This window comes from Lissotriton vulgaris, chromosome 12 (genome assembly GCF_964263255.1).
Source record: "Lissotriton vulgaris chromosome 12, aLisVul1.2, whole genome shotgun sequence".
Classification (NCBI taxonomy): Eukaryota; Metazoa; Chordata; class Amphibia; order Caudata; family Salamandridae; genus Lissotriton; species Lissotriton vulgaris.
In genome coordinates, this window is record NC_141700.1 from 721,025,436 (window position 1) to 721,039,040 (window position 13,605).

The window sequence follows — 13,605 nt, forward strand, 5'->3', positions numbered from 1 at the left end:
CGCCCCTAACACAGTAAGTTATATTGCAGACGCGTCTTTTTGCAGCTGTGTGCGAGGCTCGCGGCCACCCGCATCTGAGAGAGGGTCCCGGATCTCAAACCTGAGCACAGACAGCCAAGCAAGGATTTCAATTGACTGACGGGGTTTATAAGACTGGGAGTAAAATGAGACGGAAGCTTCCAGTGTAGTCCATTCTTATGCAAAATGTGTCGTTTTCGCTGATCGCGTTACTGAACATTATGTTTCGTCCCTGGGTGGGCTTGAACCACCAACCTTTCGGTTAACAGCCGAACGCGCTAACCGATTGCGCCACAGAGACTGATTCAACAACGCATAGTACATATTCCATGAGAAACAACCATTTGTGCTCTGATAGAAGAACACATGAGTCCTGACACAAGGACACGCATATGCTCTGACGCATGCACACAGAATGAATTGTGTGTGCGTGGAGTGACGCTAACTAATGCTGTGCAGACTCTACACAAGTGGCTTAGTAGACTTCTTAAAAAAGAACTTCACAAATGCTACTGTCACCAATTGCCTGCCACTCCGTAGTACACGGGGGGGTCTCGCTGTCAATGTGCAAGGGACAATGTGTGTGTCCCTACCAATCACTACACCGTGGAGAATGCCACTGCTGGCCACGAATCTGAGACAAGTTAGGGGGGAACTAAAGAGACCTGGTGAGAAAGTGTAAAGGGCAGCATCGAGCAGGCTGAAACATACAAAAAAGCTTTTCAAAGCCCCCTCCACCCACCCACACACAGCGCCTAGAAGCCTCACATTCTAGTGCAGCTCTTTCCCAAGATTACCCTGGCAGAACAAGCCCACTTTCCAAAAAAGCTGTTTTTACTGATCAACTTTCCTTTTTCTAAAGTACTAATCGTTTCATTTAATTTAGTCTTGTATTTTTTTTTGTGATGTGGAATTTGATGAAGGCTTCACCCCTTGGATTTGACGCCCCCATTGAAGTGGAGAGGGGGAGGATGGGGGAGGGGCTTATGGGAGAGGAGAGAATGGTGTTTGGTGTTTTTTTGCAACAATCTCGACACCCGCAGCGCTGTCAGGCGCCTCGATCACTGGTCATAACGAGCCGAACGAGCTCTGAGAGGTTTAAACAAGAAGGAACCAAAGAGTGGGACAGTGGGGGCCCCTGCAGTGTCCCCGTGCGACTGCGCCTGCGCAGAGGAGGTCTCAAGACAAACCAGCAGAATGCTGGACGGCGCCCTCCTCCCCTTGACTTATTCTTCTATAGAACAAATGCTGTGGATTTCTTAGCAAAGTGAAGTATCGGAGCACAGACTGACCGGCAGGACGTTTCTTAAAGTAGAAAAATACACCGACCGAGTGTGAGTCGCCTTTCCGCGTCTCCCAGTGGGTTCCCTCGTATTTCATGGAGGATGAAGCGGCAGATGAGTCAGACTAGAAGACTCAGCCACAAAACCCCGTCCTCGGTCTGTTCCTTCGGAGCGGCAAAGAAACTCAAGCTCCTCATTGGCTAAACTCTGAAGATTTAGTGACGCCTACGCTGCCCTGTAGCGTCATAGCAAAGACATACGACCTTGCGCACCATCAGCAGAGTGGCGCAGCGGAAGCGTGCTGGGCCCATAACCCAGAGGTCGATGGATCGAAACCATCCTCTGCTAGCTTTTTACTTCATGTGTTTTCATTTTAATTAATGATGTTTATAATATATTTACGTATTTGCTCTCTTTGGTTGTTTTTATTCTTTGTGTATGCATGCGATGGTTTTTACATTTCCCTGAGCAAAGAGCGAATTCTAAATCCGCCTGTGTGACCACAGAGAACCATTGTCAGGGCTGAGAGGAGGCCTTTCAATTACAATGCTTAGAAACAGCAGGAAGGTGTTGTAACGCACATATAAGACATGTTACATTTACAAAGAGGCTCCGTGACGTGCTCCAGGCTGCTCTCGTCATCAGCTGAAGCCTGTTAAATGTCCTCCTTGGACAGCTGAAGGGTTTATAAGAAACACTGCACCTCATTCAAACAAATTAAAGTGCCCCCTAATGTTACCCGCTGGTAACCTGAAGTCCAAGTAACGATGAATAGAGGAGGGGGCTCTTCAGTGAGGGGAACATTATTACCAAGTGTGATCTGAAGCCAAAGTGCACCAGGAGTTATTAATATTAGTTTTATTTATAAAGCGCGCTGACACCGAAGACTTCCTGGTGGAAGAACAGCAAAGTAAACATGAGGAGGGCGAAGCAGAGGCCCTATGGAAATACTGGGGCTGTAAAGAAACACATAAAAGGTGATTGAGTAGCGAAGACTTATTGTTTTTGAGTCATGTGAATGGTCAATTAGAACTTTGACACACACACTTCAAAGAACAAAAGAGAATTATATACTGAAATATTTTTCTATTTACGTTTCGTAATTTTTATGTTTTATGTTTAAATAAATAAAAAAAAAAGCTTCTTGCACTACAGAAAAAACGAAATCTTAAAACAAATGTAAATCACAAAGGTGGCAAGCTTCCTGAGCACAAAGAATAATTAAATAACTTTTGCAGCAACAGTGTGCAAGATTGTCACTAAGGCTGTGTGAGGGAAATTAATGTTATAACAAATCATGTTACACAAAGTCAGAAACTGCATCAGCGAAGCCAAGCAAAAATTTCCCACTTTGCACATCTACACAGGAAGTAAACTGACTGCTCATCCAGCCTGCTGCTAGGCCATTTTTTGGTGGGAAGAAGGTCCCATCTCTGGCACATCCTGAACCTATGGCCTATGTGAACCCATTGAGGCGTACAACCTAAGTAGGCTGTAATTTGTATCCAAGGATATGTAGGAGGGAGGCATGCTGGTAATAGGGAACATGCTTATGGGAACATCTTCTAAAATGTTGTATTACTCGCGGTATGTATTTTTTAATGCAGCGAATGCATCTCGGTATTTTGCAATGCGTAAATTGTATGTCTGATTATTGTATGGTTTTATTGCAAAGCTGAATCAATAAAAAATCTTGAATCTTGGCACATCCTGACGTAGATAATCTGTAGAGCCAACACTAATGAGTTTAGGGTTGGGTGGTGGTGTGCTGAAATGTCTTCTGGAGGCATCCAGGGACAGTGGGACAGTCATGGCCTGCTTGAGTCCTGTTAAGGAAGAGGTTCATGGTCCACTGAGAAGCCGGGGATAGTGGTGAGCTAGAGGCGAGGCGGGAACAGCTCCAGCACAGGAAGCAGTCAGTGTACCGGTGGCAGTAGGGGACAGACGGACACAGTGTAGGTGTATGGACATCCGAAGGATAAGAAGGGATGGCTCTTGTGTGGGGGTCTGCAAGGGCTTGAAGCATGTGATGGGAGACCGCCACTGAGATAAGAATGGATCTAGGTAACTCTTCGAGACTTAAAGCACCTCGGGGCACATTAACAAGGATGCAATATGAAATTATTGCCGCTTTTGCGGCCGTTTTTGGACGAAAAGCGGCAATAATTTCATTGCTTTATCAGCAAAGACACGCTATCGCGTGTATTGCTGATTTAGCAAGCCTTTCAACAACGCCCAGCTTTGCATCTCTAATGAGATGCAAAGTGGGCGTTCCAGAGCAAAATAATAGGAGAAATGTCGCTAAGCAGCACTTCTCCTATTATCAAGCTGCACGCTAACAAACAGAGCATTAGGAAAAGTAGTGCTAACCACAGTTAACGCTACTTTCCTAACGCCTGCTTGTGACCTGATTTAGCCATGTAATCTAACGGGAGGTGGATTACATGGCTAAAATTACCCTGCCCTATAAACAAGGTTATTGTTATTTTCAATGGAATATCGCTGGAAAACCAGCAATATTCCATTGAAAACTGCGATAATCCCTGCTCTCGCTGGGATTTTTATCTCCATGGTGTTATGCGTTGTTAATAGAACGCTAACATGGAGATTATCACCAGCGATAGCCGGCGATAGATTTTCACAGGCTAACAGCGGTCAGCGATAATTATTGCTGTTGCTTGTTAATATGCCCCCTCGAGTCTAGATCCACCGCCCTAGAACCCTAGAGAAGGAAGAGAAGAGGGAGTAGGTAAAATTAGTGCAGAAACTACCAGGAGGCTCTGGTTGCTCCTGCTTTAGGGGAACTGGGTCAAACCCCCGTTTTCCATGAGTGATGCCCCATCTCTATCCTTGGGGTTAGACATGCCATCCCCACTTTTCTGTCTGGGGTTGTTAATGCCTTTTCCAGGCTCCTGCTATTAGTGCAACAAGTTCTTTGGGATTCTAATATATATACTGCCAGGGGTCAGAGTTCATGTACCCTGCCTGAGGACTTGATTTAAAGGGCTTGCTTATTGAAAGCAATTGATCCTGTGTTCAGCATCATGTTACAGCATTGACATTGGAAGGATGTGTAGAATGTCCCAAAGAAAACATGACAATGTCATACAAAACCACTCCTCAAACATGGACGTGTCATGCGTAGGATAAATAAAAATTATGCAATGCTTTTTTGTTGAAGGGCTCACTTATATTACTATTAATCGCCCACTAAACTCCTTCCAGTCTGGATTTTTAGACTTATTTAGCCATTGACGGGCCAAAATTGTTTCCACAAGGGTGGCGGAGGCATGTACTTTGAAGCCTGGTGGCACAGAGCCTGCTGTAGTCAAAAATCTCTGCCTCCCTGCCAAAGTTCACTGTGGCATCAGAGAAGCTGCTGGTTGCCCCTCTGAAGACTCTGAAGCCCTGCTGCATGGGCGCTATGTTCACGCTTTGAGAGCGTTAAAAAAGTAAGTTAATAAATGCCCCTGACACACTTGGTGTTTTCTCCCATGCATGGGGAACATTTACTTCTTTTTCTGTGTGTGACAGGCATGCTTGTTGTGGTGGTTGAAAAAAGTGTAAAAATGTTGTCAGAGTTTCTGTCCTATATACAACGGATGATCTGATGCACTGTGAATGGTGGCCAGATGCGAGCTGGACCAACAGTTAATGGTTTCCACCAGCAGAGCAAGTGGGGGCTACTCCAGGGAAATAAGGCAGTTTGCTGGATACTAAGCAGAGTGAGTGCATTTGGGGTTTGGTGCACAGGGTACTCTGTTTCATTTGTGGTTATCTTCCTTCCTTTCTTTGATCATAGATTCTTTCATATCTCATTCCTTACTGATTAAACAAGATACGCCCAAAGGTTCCGTACTTTCACCATCACTTCGTTGACCTGTGTAGGGCCCTGCGTGGCCCAAAACTTCAATATAAATATATCCCAAGGATACATAACTTTACCTCAAAATCTCAAATACTGTAGACAAACTAGACCTATAAATTTCCCTTAAAAATCTAAAAACAACCTCTTCGTGAAGTGAAACTAAAAGACAGTGAGTTCCTCCTCCTGCACTCCAAGGACTCAGTTCTTCCTGCTCAAAAATGAGTTGAAACTCCCACAGAACTTGATATTGTTGCCGCCTTGTTCCCAATATAAAAACTGATTGATTATGGTATTGATAGGAAAATAACTGTGTCTCTCCATATTTGCAGACTGAAAAAGCTGCCTACATCCAGCTCCTTCTCCTAAGGAGGCTAAAACCTTCCATTCCCTCCTCAGTCTTTAGAACTGTTGTTCAAGTAAAGATTCTCTCCATCTTGATTGGACAACCTGGACAAGCAGAATTAACCACAGCACCTCTTAATCCTTACGCACTCCAGCGGCACTACTTCTTGCAGGAAACACCACAAAATGTGATCATGTCACACCAATTTTAATGCACTTCCACTGGCTAAGCTTGTTCTCAACACTTCCAATTGGTTGATATAATTGTGAAGGTCTTACACCTACGCCAGGACCACCGGAAAAATGTGGCAAAAGAGGACCAAAGTATGCAGGACGGTTTGCTAAATTATGTAGTAAGAATGGACACGTTTTACAACTTAATGCAGACAAATGTGTTGGAGTCTTATTTTCGGTATTTGCACATTTTAACACACATTATGCTATTTGGGAAACAGTATCACCGGTGCGAGCTTAGCATCCGAACACAGCAATGCACACCTGAAAGGAGACCCGTTAAATGTAAAGGTCTACCACATGGTGCACTTTTTCAAGTATGTTTGGTTTGTTTGACCTACAGTATTTTTATTGTTGCAATCATATTGTGCAGCAGATGGTGGTTTACATCCCAGGAAAAGCAAAGACACAATTATGCGAAAATGCAGATGTTTCCGAACCACATATTTAGTTTCCATGTCAAAATAAAATGCCAAAAAGGAAACCGTAGTCGGCAGGATTCGAACCTGCGCGGGGAGACCCCAATGGATTTCTAGTCCATCGCCTTAACCACTCGGCCACGACTACTTCGCTTGTAGTACTTGTGTTCACACTTATTTTTGAGCTCAAATAAACTGCATAGTATAGGGATACTGACGTTCATTTACGAATGGGAGGCGCAGAGAATAATAACACATCGTTCGGTTTGGAAAGTTATGGGCTGTGTGCTCGAGAGAACCACCCAGAAAGTTGAACAAGTGTTTAAGGTCAATGAAAGCGGAGGGAGGTGCGAGTGATTGAGGAAGGAGAACAGAGAAAAGGGTACAGGAAGGGAAGGGTTAAGGATTGACAGCCCAGTGAGTGATAGTGTGTGGTATGGATTAGGTTCAGGTGTGAGAAGAACCTGCAGAACATTGAGCATGCGCAATGCTGCTGAGCCCAGACCTGTCCTTTTCTGGGTGAGTGTGGGAGGAGGGAGGGTCTCTGGAGTGGTTCTAGCCTTCAATACATCTTTTCTGGATTGTGATGGTCGTGCAGCCTTTGTTTGAAGTGCGTTCCGTGCAGCTCATTCAATAATGTGCGTGTTCATCGGTGATGCATCTGGTATGTGCGAGTTGGTGCAGGAGTATCTGAGCCCCTCAATGTCCTGGCCGGAAACTATGATGGGTCAGTGATGGTCTGCCTGTCTGTACGCCTCTGTCTTCAGTGACAGCCTTTCCGTTCTCAAGTAGACTGTCTTAGTGGTGTGTATGCTCGTTATAATGGCCATTTATATATGTTTTCAAAACGGACTTTAAGCTTAGTTGGTTAGAGCGGGGTGCTAATAACGTGATGGTCCAGGGTTTGATTCCCTGAATTTTTCATCATTAAAATTGGAAAGTCATGCTTTGCAGGATAAGGTGGTTAAAAACATCTCATAGGGTTATAGTTCATTCTGGTAATTTACTGGGCTCTGGTGGCTGATATTTGTACCAGGAACAGGGTGGTTATTGCTAGAGCCATGTAAAGGGCACTGCGGGATAACAGCCCCCCTCTTTCTGTGATACCAGCACCCGCCATGTTTTCATGGGTGTCTCTGTTTGAATGGGGCTGCAACAAAAGGCGACACTTTCTCTCAGAGAGTGGTGGTTCCTCTGCTTTGAGAGTGGCGGTTCCTCGGCTTTTCGGTAAGATTTCCAGAGGTCACAAGAGGTGAAGGGAAGAGCACATGTTATGAAGCATTATGGTGCTAGGCATGTGCAGTGTAGGCAGCTGACCAGGGCCTCACTTTCAGCCCACAAACACAGGGTCCCAAACCAGTGTGTCACAGGCAGGCCACGGCACACGGGTCCTCTCCTGACCCCATCTTATCACAACCATGGTATAGCAAGGCTAGACATTGGGGACGGGGGCCCTCCTATTGGCCCAGTTGCAAGGCAACACCTTCAGCAGGTTTGTCCTGCAAACAGGCTGCTAGAAATGGGGGTCTCTAGTTGGCAGAGATAGGTACCTTTGTCCAAAAAGGGACCCTTCTTCCTAGTCAGGATAAGGGAATTACACCTCTAAAATAACCCCTGCTAACCCCCTTGGTAGCTTGGCACGAGCAGTCAGGCTTATTCTAGAGGCAGTGTGTAAAGCATTTGCACATATCCAACAGTAACACAGTGAAAGCACTACATAAGGATACCACACCAGTTTAGAAAAATATCCAATATTTTTATATACTTATGACAAGACCAAAATTGATAAAAATCCACAATTCAGTACTTAGAAATTGTCATTTATCAAAATAATCTTGAAATACGGTCCTTGAAGCCGATAGCTCTGTCCGGGGCCAACACGGCGTTGTGAACAAACAATTCCAAAGAGTTCTGGCTGACCCCGGCGTCGCGGGCCAGTTCCGGTGTCGGGAAGACCCACCAAACAATACCTTTAGAAATGCAGGGCATCGACGGCCTCTCGTTAAGCTCCCAAAAGCATGGTGTCCGCAGCCATCGGTTAAGGTCGGTGCAGGAGTTGTCGGGCCCTTGAAGTCACATGCGTTGAAGATCGAACTACTCGTGGTTGAAGTCAGGAGCGCTGGTGTCGGCGGTGTCGCGGACCAGGTACGGTGTCGGGAAGACCCGCCAAACAGTACCTTTAGAAATGCAGGGCATCGACGACCTCTCGTTAAGCTTTCAAAAGCATGGTGTCCGCAGGTGTCGGGTGAGGTCTGTGCAGGAGTTATCGGGCCTTTGAAGTCACATGCGTTGAAGATTGAACTACTCGTGGTTGAAGTCAGGAGAGCTGGTGTTGGCAGGCGTCGGGTGCTGCGGTGCAAAGTGCAGTGGTGCAGCCTGCGATGCCCTCAGGTCACGGTGCAAGCAGCGGCTCGATGGCGGCGTCAGATGGTGTCGTCGGTGAGACCAGGGTCGGTGTACAAAGTGATGCAGTTCTCCTCGCGGTTGCCGGCAAGTCATGGTGCAAGCAGAGGCGTCGTCGTTGCTGAGGCGCTGTCATTGGCTGACGAACTGGAGTCGATGGCGCAGGCATCGGTAGACAAAGGCTGCAGTGCAGGAAGAGGGCGGTGCATCATGTAACTTTACGAGCAGTGTTTTCGAACCACTGTGCAGGTAGCGGCGTTAATGTTGGCGTGGAGCGGCATCATCGGGGATACCAAGGCCGCGTCGTGAAGCTAGGCGGTGTGGAGTGCGTGCCCACAGGTCGCGGTGAAAGCGTTGGTTCGGTGGTGGCATCTGCAGGTGTCATTGATGAGACCAGGGTTGCGGTGAGGCATTGCGGCGGTGCCCTCTGCTGTGCCTTCAGGACACAGAGTCTGCAGCGGGGTCGTAGACGGCGTCGGGTTGCTTTTCCTTCTGCTGCAGCACAAAATACTCAGTCCCCAGTGCTGAGGACAGAAGAACTTGAAGTCTTTGCTGTTCCTGAGACTTCTTGGACAGGGGGCAAGCTCTACCTCAAGCCCTTGGAGATACTCAAAGAAAGAATTTGTAGAAAGTTCAGTCCATTCCTTTCACTACCCAAGACAGAAGCAGCCACTGCAGGCCAACACAGTGAATCTTCTTGGTTCAAAAGAGTTCTAAAGTTCAGGGGTTTGGGCTCCACGTTTTATAGCTCAAAATCCTTGTCCTCTTAGGCAAAGGGTGTCTGTGCCCAGCCAGAACCAGTTCTACCCTCTCTGGTGTGGCTTCCCGGCAGGAGGTGGAGACGGCATTGTCAGAGGCACACTAGGCCCATTAATGTGCAAGGAAATTTCCTCCCCAACTCTAAATGCAGTCCATGTCTATTCTGCCCTTTCCTGACCCACCTGGACTATCCGGAGCCACTCCTGCTCTCCAGCCCCAGCCCCTGTCATCCAAAACCCAGACAGTCAACCCCCAACCCCAGCAGAGGCACACTGGATGGTTAGGCAAGAATATACCTACTTTCTAAAAGTGGTATTTTCAAATACAGAATGCAAAAATCACCTTCACTAAAAGATGCATTTCTTGATTCTGAGTACAGGCAAACTAAACTTTATTTTCCTACCTAATTCCCAGGGCCAGTTATGTTGATAAGATGTTATAAGCAAACTCCCCATTCTGTCCTATGGGGAACAGGTAGCCTTGCAATAGTGAAAAATGAAACGGGCAGTTATTCACTATTAGGACATGCCACATACACCAGGGCATGTCCTACCTTTTAAATACACTGCACACTGCCCACAGGGGTACCTAGGGCCTACCTTAAGGGTGACTGATATGTAAGAAAAGGGAAGGTTAGGGCCTGGCAAGTGGGTGCATTTGCCAAGTCATCATGGTAGTACCAGACTGCACACAGGCTCTGCAATGGCAGGCCAGAGTTACATTTACGGACTGTTTGTGTGGGTGGCACAATCCAGTGCTGCAACCCACTAACAGCATTTGATTTACAGGCCCTGGCCCACCCAGTGCACTTTACTAGGGACTGACTCATAAATCAAATAGGCCAATTATGGAAACGCCAATTCATAACACACTTTACTACAAGAGCACTTGCACTTTACCACTGATCAGTAGTGAGAAAAGTCCTCAGAAACACTAAGCCAGCAAAAACAGAGTCAAAACCGGGAGGTCAAAAAGCAAATACTCAGGGGAAACACGCCAAAAGATGCCAAGTCTAGCACAGGCCTCCTGCCCTGCTGCCCATTCAGAGGCACCACAGGAAGCCCATTGTCTGACAGCAGTCTTAAACCTTTCTGATGAAAAGCAACTTTCACACATTCAGCCCATTACAAGCTGCTAATAGCCGACTGAGAGGGAGGGCTGCAACTCAGGAGGGGTCTGTACAAAAAAGCTTCAGGACCTGGGTAATCTACTAAGAGGCAAACAGCCTTGAATGTGTAAGTTGTATGCAAATTAGAGGGGCCTCGCACATTGCATTTCTACACACTGCCTCCAAAATCCTAATACCATCCCTGGCTATAGGCATCATGAAATGATCTGGTATATATTGATGCCCTTTATAATCATTGCACTCTTGTTTAGTTTAACATATGTATTGCGTACTTCGTCCACCAGTGTAAACATTGCAAAATGAATACAAATATTTCTAAAGAAACCCTTTGGAAATGTACTCAGATTTCCACACAAGGCCTCACTTGTGCTGTTCACACTGTCCAACTGTAAAAGTGCTTCCATTTCTGCCTGGTTTTATTACCGCTCCCTCTCCACTCTTTTATTTGAATACAAATATGTACATATAATGGTATATGTTTTTCGTGACCCTCTTTGTAACTTTTCCATTCCAATATCAGGTTTTCTTCTACAATATCTTGTTGGTAGGAACTGGGAAATATGACAGCTTTAGAGACAGAAAAATATGCAGTGCCTCAGAGTGACACCAGGCACAGTGCATAAAAGTAGCTAAAGGAGGTAATGTTGCTTAGTTGGTTAAACGCCTGTCTAGTAAATAGAAGATCCTGAGTTCGAATCTCAGCAGTGCCTGATGTTTTACACAACCTCATAGTAGAGGTATTGTTTCATAAAAGACTCATTGCCTGCAAACCCAGTTGCTCCTATTATAATTATCCACATGCACAAAATGCTCCTTCTTCGAAGCTGAAGATGTTTATGGTGTGTATTGTACCACCAACCACCAGTATCTTTAATTTTCAAAGCAAATCAGTTTGGTTTTCCGAATTGAAAAGAGTTTTTAAGGTGCACTCGCATCAAAGTACAACCTGGGCAGCAGTAATGCAAGCTTCAAACAACAGGTGCAGCACAGGCAGCACCAGAGTGACCTTCCATTACTGACACTGCTACTGAACAGGCAGAAGAGGTACAAGCTTCAGTGTCTCATGAACAGACACAGCACAGGCAGCAGCAGTGTAAACTTACCTTTAGAGAACAGATGGTTACAGCTCAGGTAGTGGGGTTGCAAGCTTCACTTCCATAATAAGGCTGTGAGTAGGCCAAAAGTAGTGTTGGGGTGCAGAGGGAGCGGTAAGAAAAAACAGGCAGAAATGGGAAGCACTTTTACAGGTGGGCAGTGTGCACAGTACAAGTATGGCCTTGTTTGGAGACCTGGGCACATGTCCAAAGGGTTCCTTTAGAAAAAAGTGTCTGAACAGTTACTACCCACTTTAGAGATTAGTTTAGCATATTGTGTCCCAAGCTTGCAACTCCCTGAAGTGTTGTGTCTAGTTCTGCATAGTCCTTTTGGAATATTGTGTCAAGTGCACAAAGTTCCACCTGGAGTTCTGGTAAACTTTTCAAAACCTCACCAGGAGGATTGCTGCTACTTTTAAAAATCACATCTGGCACATTGTCTCCTGATCTGGAGGGCACCTGCAGTGTAAGGTGTCTGGTAATGGAGGGTTCATCTAGAGTACTGTGGCTGTTATCACAGTCATGTCTGGCGTTTTGTACCCAGTTCTAGAGGCAACATCTGAAGTTTTTTCTCTTGCCCTGAGGCCACCACTGTTGTAATGTGTTCAGAGCTACAGATGGCGTCTTATTAATCAAGCCGTGTCTGCTGTATTGTGACCTGTTGTAGATGTCTCATCTGGTATATTTTGTTGATTTAGGAGCCCAGATTTAAAGTGCTGTGTTTTTTTCTGGTCAATGCATTTTGAGTGTTTTTTTCAGTTTTGGACCCAAACCTGCTGACTGTCCCTATTTCTGGATGCTCTGTCTGGGGTGTGGTGTTCAGTTTTTGTCTGAAGTATTGTGAGTGCGTGGATAATGACATGGTGTGCTGTGTCCATCTGAAAATGCTGTACCCAAAGCACTGTGTCAATTTGTGAAGGCCACATCTGTGATATTGTGTTCACTTAGGGAGGTTTCCACTGAAGTTTTCTACTGAGTTCTGGAGGCCTCTTCTGAAATATTGTGCCTTTTTCGGGAGAGCCACACAGAGTATTGTCAAGCATCGCACACCTCATATTAAACGTAATGTCCAGTTCTCGCTGTCTGACCTAGGGGTGTGATACTACTCTTCGAAAGTTTGAATAACATATCTGTGAATCTTGGTCAGTTCTCTAGACCTCCTCTGTAGCATTGTGCTCTCTATTCTGGGGGCCACACATTTCTGGTGGTCACTTCTGGGGTCTGTGTACAGTTCTGGAGGCCTTGGTATGGTTTCCAATACCACTTTTTGTAAGTTCATATAATGTGTTGAATAATACATTAGAAGAATTATCATCAGGACCATTATACCTTGTTGTGCACTCAGACGGAATTCAGCTATAAAGTACAGGTACAAGGACAATACACGAGCCTGAGTAGCTCGCCGTGATTGTATAGTGGTTAGTACGCTGCGTTGTGGCTGCAGCAGCCTCGGTTCGGGTCACGGCATTGCGGGTGGCAATGTCACGGCAGTTGGGTGTTTTTGTTTCTTAATATACATTTTCAATATACCCAGTATTTTTTTAAATAACGTTTTGGTCGCAGTTCTGTTTTCTACAATAAGTGATAAATTCAGCTTTAAACAAGAGAAGTAATGTCATTGTGATGACACAGCTGTATTGCAGAAGGGAAAGATTGTTTTAATGAGTTGTTTACTTTTAATGTACTCTTGCATATTGTAGCGTCTTGTGATTGCGCAGAAACAGTTTTTACGGAATGCAGAAACATTTGCTTGTGTTATATTACCTTTTCTGTAAGAACGTTGTATGTTTCTGTAATGGTGCTTTATTTTACGCTCAGCCTAAAACTGTCATTAAAGACACGTCCGGGTTAAAGGGTAAACATCTATCCCTACAGTATGAATGGGGACTTCCGTCCCATAACGTGAATCCCGGCACCCCGAGAAAGAGCTATTACTGTCCTAATAAACAGTGGAGTACGCATGGGAGAGGTGTCCGCACTACTGTACTGGTGACATGAGGGGCTCAATTTATACTTTAATGCCAGCATCACTGACCACCTGCACAGAAGGCATTGA

At 45.6% G+C, this 13,605-nt stretch overlaps 2 non-coding genes across 2 annotated transcripts; both read right to left on the reverse strand.

Moving 5' to 3' along the window:
* Positions 1 to 245: 245 nt before the first annotated feature.
* TRNAN-GUU (transfer RNA asparagine (anticodon GUU)) lies at positions 246 to 319 on the reverse strand. The gene has a single exon. It is a non-coding gene; the product is annotated as a tRNA-Asn (tRNA).
* A 5,911-nt stretch (positions 320 to 6,230) lies between these two features.
* TRNAS-AGA (transfer RNA serine (anticodon AGA)) lies at positions 6,231 to 6,312 on the reverse strand. The gene has a single exon. It is a non-coding gene; the product is annotated as a tRNA-Ser (tRNA).
* Positions 6,313 to 13,605: the final 7,293 nt, after the last annotated feature.